Source organism: Sylvia atricapilla, chromosome 6 (genome assembly GCF_009819655.1).
Source record: "Sylvia atricapilla isolate bSylAtr1 chromosome 6, bSylAtr1.pri, whole genome shotgun sequence".
Classification (NCBI taxonomy): Eukaryota; Metazoa; Chordata; class Aves; order Passeriformes; family Sylviidae; genus Sylvia; species Sylvia atricapilla.
Genome location: NC_089145.1, coordinates 52,348,417 through 52,357,837, shown reverse-complemented (window position 1 = coordinate 52,357,837; position 9,421 = coordinate 52,348,417).

The following is a 9,421-nucleotide window of genomic DNA, read 5'->3' as shown; positions in this document are numbered from 1 at the left end:
ACTATTAATATGGGGGAGTTAAAGAGAGTGAGATATGCTCAGAACAAAGACAATGTGAAGCAGCAAAAAGTGATAAAAGAATAACAGGGATGTCAGCTGGAAAAAATAAATAAAAAAAAGCATCGGTTTTAGCTGGCTATATGTCTGAAATAGCAGTTGCATTGGCAGATACTTTGTGTAGGTTGGCCATGAAGACAATAATTGAGCAGTTTTGTGAAACTGGTGAACAAGTAACCTTCAAGTATGAAGGTGAACAAGTAACCTTTCTGTATGGAGCCACCCAGATGAGATTTGGCCTCTTACAGCCTGTCAAACTGATCTGGGAATGCAGATCTAGAAAACCCTACAAAATAAAGCAAACACATGAAAAACTGGTTACCTTCCAAGAAGTAGACTATGCATATCATGTCTGCTCTTGGTATTTTTCCGATGCAATTCTGCTCAAGGCATGTTAATTCAAAAATTTATAATCCTAGTCTTGATTTCGATTTTGATCCTTTTCTGGTAGAAGTTAATCTTGAAAAATAGAGTGGAATCACTAGGAGTTATAGAATCATAGAATAGCTTGGTTTGGAAGTGACTTTAAAATGGTCTAGTGTCAACCACTCTGCCATGAGCAGGGACACCTCCCACTAAACCAAATTGCCCAAGATCCCATCAAACTTGGCCTTTAAATACTGCCAGAGAGGGGGCATCCACAATTTCTCTAGGCAAAATATAGCAAAATACTAGTTAATATTTTGGTATAAAAATTTTAGGTTTAGCACATATAAAACATTGACTTTTTGATTAATAAAAGAATTTAAGCAACTTTCTGTGAAATGCTGCTGAAAATGTCTCCGAAGGAACTGCACAAGAGCTGACTAGCACAATATTTAAATATTGTGTCTGGGCAACAAATGTGGTAAACCTCAGCCTTTCTATATTGTTACACTTCCCCATGAAATTCTAATTCTTTATCCAGAATAGCCCAGGTTTGAAGAGACCTCTAAAGATCTTATTCATGCTAGTCTAGATGAGATTTTCTCTCTAATGAAAACCCACTGATGGGGCCTCTACCACATCTCTGGGGAGGCTGTTCCAGTGAATGGTTGCTTATACTCTCAAAATATCTTTCTTATGTCAGGGTGAAACCTCTCCCAGTACAACTGGTACCCACTGTCACCTGTCCTCTGCATGGCTCCTTGTGGAGAGAGAGCTTCCATCCTCTTTAAAGCCACCCTTTAAGTACTGGAATCCTGATATGAGGCCCTGAGCCCTCTCTTATAACTGACATGGTGCTTCCCTTCTCTCTCAGATCTGCAACCTCAGTCAATTACTATTACAATTCTGTATATATATATTGAATATATATAATATACTGATAAAATGTTGTGTATGTATAGTTACTAAAACAACAGAAAAAAAAAGTAGTGAGAAAATTCCTTCCAGTAACTTTTCCTTAAAAAAGGAACTAAGTGTATATTTATTTGCATATTGACATAAGTAAGACAGAGGATTGTAAATAACACCATAAAACCTCTATGCCAAAAAATGTCCATTTTGAACTGTGACTCATCTTACATGTTTGGAGGCCATGCATAATTTTGTTGATATGCATAAGCTATGTTACACACCAATTTGGGTTATCATAGCTGTCCCTTACAGCATGAAGATAACTGCATCTCAAGTTCTTTCCAGGACAGCTGCTGCTGTTGCCAGAAATACAGAGTATTTTGTATGAAGCTGCTGCACTTTCAGCAGATATATTTGTTCAGAGTCAGTTAGTGTCCAAAACCTAGGTGAATTTCTCTGGGTTGTAGGAGGCTCCATTTTCAGCTCTGGGACTGTTTCATCTGGCTTGGCTGAGGGCAAATTACTTGAAAATCTCAGTTTGAATTTCCCATCTGTGCAAATGCAGATGATAAAACTAGCCTATCCCACCGAATGACAGCAGACATAATTAGTTAACATTTGCACAGTCATCTCAAAGGTCTGTCTAAGTGTGGTGCTTGCCAGTATGTCCAAAGGGATTTTTAAATAGCAGTGTTCAATATAAAGGGAGAGAAACAGAAGTTTAAAAATTCCTCAAAGTTTGTAAGAAAGGGGTCAGACATTCTCAAAAGGTGGAAAAATATTTTACATGTAAGGTTGCATTACACAAATATGAGAATCAATCAGAGAAATCTCACTGAAGCAATGTACTAAGAGAAATGGATGGGCTTCTAACATATGGAGAGAAAAAGGTTTATTTTTTTTACTGGAAATGCCAACATAGCAAGCAAAAAAACTTGGTAGAACAACAGTTCTTCAAAGTCCTAAATGTAAACAAAAATTAATTGAAAGCATTTCTGTAATACAGTAAAAAGGACCACTACTTCATTACTTATCTAAAGAAAGTTTGACTAAAAAACACTTTTTTTTTTTTTGTATCAGGCCACAGAAAACACTTTATAACTTGAATAATAAGGCAAAGCATTAACTGTTAAATGGGACCCAGGTGTGAATTCCAACAGGGAGGACCAAGTGGCAAGTTAATGAAAGGAATTTTACCTTCAGATGAGATGAGCTGCTGACTATCTCAAGATCAGCAGCTCAAATTACCACCTTGTAAGATACCAAACAACAGTATATCAACTTCAGTTTTAAGGGATCAGTTTAATAGTGGCAATTACAAACCCATGGTGTAGAATACCTATTTCTCAGCTAACCTTCACTTTAATTCATATATAGAATGTCTTAAAGCTTGAGTAATGGTTTAGTGGCATGCTAACCAAACTGGCTTTGTGAAAAATGATGTGTTCCTTTTCTAATGCAGGAAATTTAACAGTTCTACACACGAAGAATATTTTACTGTCGTAATTTCTTATATCTGAAAAGAAATCCTTGAAAATAAATAAAAAATAACCCAAAACCTTTTGCCTTAGGTGAGTTCCCCAGCATCACATGGCAGCGAAAAAGCTTCCATCATTACCTTTTTTTCATGGTCTAATTACGAATATTTTAGTGATTCTGCACCTCAGCATTGCTACAAAACCAATGTGAAACTCAATCCCTTCTCCCTCCATGAGATAGCTATTCACAAGCTAGGGCTTACTTATTTTCATACACTTACTTTCTTCCTTCCCCAGATCAGTGAAGCAGTAAATAGAGAGGGGAAAAAGAGGCTCTCTCCAAACAGCATCAGATCACTGGTGCAGGAAATAGCAAGCAACTCCCTGCAGGAGCATATGCATTCTTAGCAAATTCTACCAGCAAATGAAAATCAGGCAGTTAATTATATTTAATTGCTCTCTGCATCAAAACAATAAATAATGAGAGAGATCAGTGCTGCTTGTTGGAGATTATGACTTGACATAAATGTGAGAAACACAAGCAAATGAATAAATACTGAGTTCTTCAAAACTGAGTTTAAAAATAAATAAATAAAGGATGGGTGTAAATTGTATCAATATTGGCCAACACATATCTACAGTGCCAGAAATTTCAGTTAAAAAAAAATCCCAGTTTTTTCACAGAAAATTGCTGTCAATGAATCTGTGTGATGAAGGCTCTGCATGTATATCTTTAGGACATGAATATTTAAGGGAAGGAATAAATTTTGTATGTTGGGTGGAAGCAAGAGAAATGGAGTAGAGAGAATAACTTCAGCAAAGGAGGGATGTTAAAAATGGCAAGTGTGAGGTTCCCAGAAGAATATGCAAAAGCCCCATCAGAGATTTACTTGAAAATAAGTCAAAGTGTTAGTAAATAAACTGCAGGGGCAACCGTAAGTAGAGAAAGAGCTGGCCCTAGTCATGCACTGTAGCTGGCATATTTCAGTTTAGCAATCAGTAGCAGGCATGATTGAACCCCATAGAACGTGGATTGTTCAATTTATTGCAACATTCCCCTTGGCCTCTTTGAATAAAATTTAAAGTTAATTTATTTTTAGTGCTTTTGTTTCAGATTCTATAATGACAGTGAATTTCCATTGTGGCTGCTCTTGCAGCTGACAATCAAATCTGCAGCTGCAGAGAATTTTGTGTTTCAAATCAGAGAATTACTTCCATTTGCAAACTCTGTATTATATTACATATTTCTGATTGTCCTCTATGCATATGTGTAGATATATACTTTATATATATATATATACACACACTTAAAATGCATATTATTGTTCATTATTTAGTAAAAAAATGAGAGTCTCTTCAAGTTAAGTCAAAGCCAAGAGAAAAAAAAAAACATAAAATCTTAGAAAACACAACCATTTATGGTGTTAGCAACTATGGGTGGAAACTGACAGGAGTTTCTATGAAAAGCCCTTTTTAAAATCCTATATATTCAAGACTATTTTGAAGAGATAGAAAAAGTAAGGTTTTTACTAGATTACTTAAATTTCCCCAAAGCAAACGTAAAACTTCAGACAAAATCTTTGACAGAAAAGATTAGGCAGGAAAATGTGACATTTTTTAGAAAAATTGTATCAAAAGAATATTTTAGAAAGCTGAAACAACATTCGCTTTCAATAAGGTTAAAATAGAGCAGTTTGTGGATAAAAATCCCATCTTGGTTTTGTGGCAGAGTGAATAGAAAAAAAAAAGTAGCTAGGGAGAGAGAAATAAGCAAAAAAAAGAAATGCATGAGAAATCTGAGGGAATTAGAGGGCTTATGGATGGCATAAATAATAATAAAAGTCTTCTAAAAATAATATGAAAAACAAAACAAAACAAAAAACCCTAAAGGCAGCCATGCAGACTCATTAAAAGATGGAGATTGTAACAGTTAATCTGACATCAGATTTTTTCACAGCTGCTGCTCTGCTTGGAAAGTTGTTTGAGGTTGTCTTGCTCTCACAGGTTTGGGTGAAAACCTTTCAGTATAAAAGCAACCATCTTTATATATTCAGCAGGTCCAATTTACTTGAACCAAAGGACTTTTAAGAGAGGACAAAGGAGATGTCCAAGTCATTGATATTGAATCTGACAAATCTGCTGGGTTTGCCCACCAGCAATGCAGAGATTTAGTTTGCCACTTAAATAACAGGTATTTCAGCTCTGTAATGTTACATGCATCATATTACACATTTTTGGTTTAAAAGAGTACTTTGTTCATTATATGGAAGTACATATTTTTTCCTTTACAAATATATAAAGTGATACAGTCATCTAAGTAATTTATTGGAGAAATATGGGATAAAATTCAAGAGATAAGAGCTGAAGCCAGACATTTTCTCATTTTAAACTGGGCTTGTATTTTTACCAGCAAAAATTAATGATCGGTTTAACTGATTACCAAATGCATGTATGGATTCTCCATCTTCTTTGCTGTAACCAAGATCAGATATTCTTTAGGAAAAGGTGGTTCAGTCAGGCACAAATCACTGCTGAACTCTGTACGAAGGCAAGAGCACGGAGACTACGAGCTCTGTAATCTAATGCAAATTTTTGGCCCTAAATATAGGAAACAGAAAATTTCTGAAAGCTAAATTTTACTTCAAAATTTTAAGAAATTTGAAAGTACTTGATTTAATACAGTTTCAAATTACAGATTGATAGGGTTAAATGTTATTAGTTCAGAAGAGAATAATTTAAAAGCACCAAAACAATATCAGAGTTAATGTTCTAATTTTAGTGAAGCATTAAAATCTCACAGCATCCAACCCCACAGCAAGGGTACTTGCAATCATGCAAATTCATGCAGTGTTCACAAAGCAGGAGGAACAATGATCCCTGCTTATGGCTTGGGCCTCTCAGTTAAGCACTGGGCTTCCAGCTGCTGCATCTCAAACAGGCACACGCTGGGGAGCCAGAAAAATCACATCCACATTTTCACTTATGAGAAGGGTGCCTCTGTGCACCTGCTCCTCCCTACTAACCCTGACTGCAAAAATAGTGTGGGACTGGCTCTGGCACTGACTTTGCATGTCTGTGCATCACTTGTGCTGTGAGTGTCCATGAAATAGCAGGGCTAGAGGTGTTGCTTCAACACTCAAAGGAATAGCATATCATCAAGTCCAGAATCCAGCTTCTGTCTTGCAGTGTTTGCAATTGTTTTTATCCAGCTCTTTTCGTGGGGAATGATCCTTAAAAGATACCCAAGGGCACTAACTGAGGCTGTAAAAAAGTAAGATTTTTACCAGACTCAGCAAAAGACAAGATGCCACATTTTCCTTTTTGCATTTGAATCACCTCCACAATCTACATGTAGAAGATGTCTTTTTCCCTGCACTCTACTGCATAAGATGAGGATGAATGTGTGAATTGCCTTGTAAACTGATCTACTGGTGTGAGGAGCCAAAAACAAAAAAAAAAAAAAAAATAGAAAAAGCATTTTTGAAAGAGTAGGGAAAGAAGGATATCACAAAAATGTAAAAATTTTTGAGGAGACCCAGTAAGATTTAAAAAGATACTGATGTAATGGTTTGTTACTTTAATTTTTTTATACTTCTTTTTAAATGGGTTTACTTCACAGCATTATATTATTAGTAAGGAAAATAATATAGACCTGTACACAGTATGCTAAATTTACTATTACCCCTTAATTCTATTCTATTTTTATTTGCATCTACATAGGAATAGTCTGCTTGCTTTCCAAACATTACCTAGAATTTAGAACGTTTATTTACATGAGTTCTTGCTTTTCTATTAAAGTCTTATATTTGAAGCCTGTAATATAATCTTGGTACATTTCTGCAAGTAAACAGAAGTGGTATATTCTATACCGAACATTTTAGCTCTCCCTATTTCAGAGATGTCACTGAGCAAAGATAAATATACAGCATACAGCACAACTTCATATTCATGGACAAGTGTATCCAGCGTTATTCACAAGCAAGGAATCTATAGTTTTATTGTAAATACTATCCTCACTGCCCTTTCAAACACTAAAAGAAGACAGAAATGTATAAAACCAACCAAGCAGATTTTGTTAATGTTGTTAATATTCCTTCAAAATTTCTTAAAATTTGCAGAGGTGGTACTTTTTTAGACCTTCACATTTCTGAAAGCATCTTAGAGCACTATCATTTTGCTGCCCCTACTGCAGGTCATTTTATTTGCTGTGAAGCCAGAGTCTTAGTTAAGGCTCTGGAAAGATGCTTCTGTATAGCAATACTAGCAAGCCTCTGCTAAAGTTTTTTATTGTACTCTTTTATCCACAGAATCCACACCAGGGACCAAAATAGAACAGTAATGAGAGGTCCCTTTGGGCACCAGTCCTGGGACAACACACAGTGAAGAAAGAAGTGGAGGCAAAGAACAAGGTATTTTTATGCTGCCAAATATGTGTGAGAGCTAATCTGGCTCTGACCCCAGACCAAGGACGAGTGAGGAGCAGAGACACCTGAGACAGATGGACAGAAGCCATCACAGTCCTGTGAGAAATCATGGGATGCTTACCAGGAGCTGTGCCCCAGCAAAGAAGTCTGGCCAAGAACTGGGTAATCAGAGTGTGCTGACTTGCAGACAACGGTAGGTAAATTCAGCCAAAAATTGTACCCAGTTCAGGGATGAGCTGGGGCTTTGTGGACCTGGAACAGGATACCTACAATGTACATATCTTTGCAATCTACTTTTATTACCTCCACCATTCAAGAAACTGAGAACTTAGGTCTTTGTGTGTACTCAAGATCCCTTTAAGTTACAGAAACCAAGGTACCCATAAATAACCCGTTTTTACACACCTTTTCCTTAATGTCAGATGAATTGCATAGAGAAACTAACTTGGCTCCTTAACCCACAACTGCAACAGCCAGTATATTACAGTACTATGGTCTCTGCATTTTGTCACACTCAGTAACCACATCACACTGCTCCCATGTATCTGACTTTTCCATAGCTGTGGAAATGGCCTACACTAAAATAATTTTTATACAAAAGGTTTCAGGTTCAGTAAAAAATTTTGAGCAAAACAGGAAAGCCCTAAAACATTTGTTCAACAGATTATTTGATCATTTCAGCTCAAATACACTGCCACAAGGGTCTTGGCAATTTGCAATGCTCGCCTTTTGCTCTTGTCCTTCTCCACAGAACTTTCTCCTTCAAAACACCCCAGTAATTTGCCCTTCAAGAAACACTCTTTCCCAAAGATGTAGGTTCACAGTAGATCAGAAGACACAGCTTTAATCAGGAGATCTGGTTTCTAGACCATACTTGGGATTCAGGAGTCATCCAGAGCTATTCAATGCAGTGGACATATTTGGTTTTTGTTGAAATGAAACCAGTTCACGTTCTCTACTAGTCCTAGTTTCTATAGTTAATGTTTGCTGGTTTCATAAAACCTAAAAAGTCATTAGTCAGATTAGTTTCTCATACTTAACACCACTTTTATACTTGTAGTTGCCCCGTGACAGTAGCAGTTAATCAATAAATTTGCATACCAGTACTCAGTTTGCATTATACTCACCTGGTGTCCAAAACTAATTCTCCAAGTCAAGGCAATGAATGAATTTTCTAGCACAGTGACATTTATAATACCAGGTTAGTGAAAGCTGCACTCTAAAGTGTTCAGTGGTGCAAATTTTGATAAATAGAAGACTTAAATCAAATCTCAGCACAGTGTATAAAAGGACAAGCCCAAATTAATGGGGCAAGTTCTCTCAATAAATGAGCTGTGATTCCATGGCTGATGGGCAGATGTTCAAATATTCCACCTGCTGCTTTGCCAAAAAAAATGAAATACCCATGTACTCTAATGTTTAATATGAATGTCAGTAACACACAGCAAAGCCAAGATCATGATGAGAAAACAGTTGTCCAAATCCCAGGGTTTCTGTAATTAAACACTCAAAAATCAGAGAAAAAATATTCCTCTATAAATAGTCAGTTTTAACTAAAAGTTTTTGTTTGTAGAAAAAGGTTCTTCTCATAAACCACAGGCCCATTCTTGGCTTACCTTCTTTTTACTGCAAGCCTTAGGCTTCGTTTTTGTTCCCTTATGTGCATATATCCAACCACTTATAAAAGTGAAGGAAAAGATTGAGAACTACTACTCAAGTAAATAAATAGTCCGTGACATCACAAAGTCAGAGGATTGTTTTAGACGAGTCAGTCCTGTGGTGACTAAGCCTGCAAAGCAGAGTTCTGGAAATCATGGGAAAGTCCTCGGTAATAGTTTCTATTAAAAAAAAATCAATAAACAACATGGAACCGCTCAACACTTGAAACAATGAGAAAAAAGCCTAAAGAGTCCAGTAGGAATTGTATTTCACCTACTGTCTAAGGTTATAAGCTTGCAGAAGTGTCAATCACAATCTGCAAGGGCTGGGGTTTATTTTCAAAGGTAAAAGGATATTTCCTTCCTGAGATAAAAGGTGTCCAAATCTCAAACACAAGACAAACATTGGAAACAGGTATGCAAATGTGGATGGTGTCCCTAGGAGTGAGTGACAGTTGTGAGACAGCTGCTCATTATCAGAAAAATAAAATTAATTCAAAGCAGCAGGAGAATTGATCAAACCCAT